We start from the raw sequence: 1,663 nt of genomic DNA, 5'->3' as shown, positions 1-1,663 counted from the left end.
TAAATGGGTTATATGTTTTTAATAAAAAAAGTAAAATAATGGTGGTATGCCTGTGTTGTATCTGTTGATTAGGAAATATAACCATAACCATAACACCTATAACCAGCATCTGATATGAAAAAGTTGAATCATTTTACTATAAAGTTACTTTAAAAACAACCTTTATTTAGTGGGAATGCTGACACAGCATTCTAACTATCTGTTATGCTACGCACAAAATTATTTATTATTCCGCCGGGTTATTTTGCGCTGCTTCTTCTCCCACATTGAACATCGCAGAAACTCCGTTCAAACATCAAAACGTTCAGCTCGGTCGGGAATCGATGGCTATTACTTTTCTCATTCATAACTTTCATAATTCTAGAGATACATCCCATAATACATCCCATTTTTAACATGGAAATCAATGGAGAACTCTTCAGACTTCAACAATCTTCATGCAACTTCAAATGCTAACTGCTCCTTCTTCGACTGCTAACTGCTCCGTCATACTTTCACTCAGAAAGTACTCAGCCACACCACTTATATACCACGTGTGACTGTTGCTATGTCAGTTAATCTTTCAAATACAAGGTTGCTTGTTTGATTCAAGCTCTTGTAGTCAATATGTCAAGGTATTTATCCCTAGCATAACATTTTATCAGCTAACTAATGACACACACTCAGAGGATCTTTATAAACGTTTTAAGTATTGCACATCTTATAAATCACTTTTAAAAACCAGCGATGCACTACAGTCAGCTTTTCTAAAATAGAAACTTCAATGTTCACATCTTTCTTAATGATTCTACTTTTCAATGACCTACAAATAATCCTAATAATAATAATCCCATTTTCAATCTTTCAACTGTTCACATTTTTTGGTCAATTAACAAACCTATTACAAATGTGTTATTCAACACATTTGAGCCGTTGCCACATTTATTTGATCACCATGGAAACCTTTGATCTCTGGACACGTCGTTAGCTCAAATATAAACACCTGTGTCATGGAACACGATGATGTCACAACTCCAACTGACATGCTCAGAGCAGCAGACTTCAGATAATGGTTAATGGTCCTGCCCTCAACAGCTCTACGTCAATTATGGGGTGTCATCATATGCCGTATAACGCATCCCTCGCCATAAAACAGGATATCGCTGTAACTCCAATGGACACGGTCCGATCGTCCCCCAAAACTTCGCTTGTATATCACCGGTCCATGCCTCAACAGCCTTACGCCAAATCTGTGATCTCACCATAGGCTGTTGCCACGGGAACGCATCTCTCGCCATAAAACACGGTGTCGCTGTAGCTCCAATGGACACGGTCCGATCGTCCCACAATCTTCACCTGTATATCACCTCTCCATGCCTCAACAGCTCTACGTCAAATCTGACATCTCACCATATGCCGTTCCATGGAAACACATCCCTCGCCATAAAACACGATGTTGTCGTAACGCCTATGAAAAGGGTCAAAACAGCACCACACTTCAGATAATGGTTAACGGTCCAGCCCTCAACAGCTCTACGTCAATTATGTGGTTTCATCATATGCCATTTCCATGGAAATGCATCCCTCGCCATAAAAGACGATGTCGCTATAACTCCTATGAACATTTTCAAAAAGTGCTCAAACTTCACATGTGTGCTAACAGTCCAGCCGTGAAGACATCTAC

Source organism: Pseudochaenichthys georgianus, chromosome 21, assembly GCF_902827115.2.
Source record: "Pseudochaenichthys georgianus chromosome 21, fPseGeo1.2, whole genome shotgun sequence".
NCBI classification, from domain to species: Eukaryota; Metazoa; Chordata; class Actinopteri; order Perciformes; family Channichthyidae; genus Pseudochaenichthys; species Pseudochaenichthys georgianus.
This window is presented reverse-complemented; position numbering follows the sequence as displayed.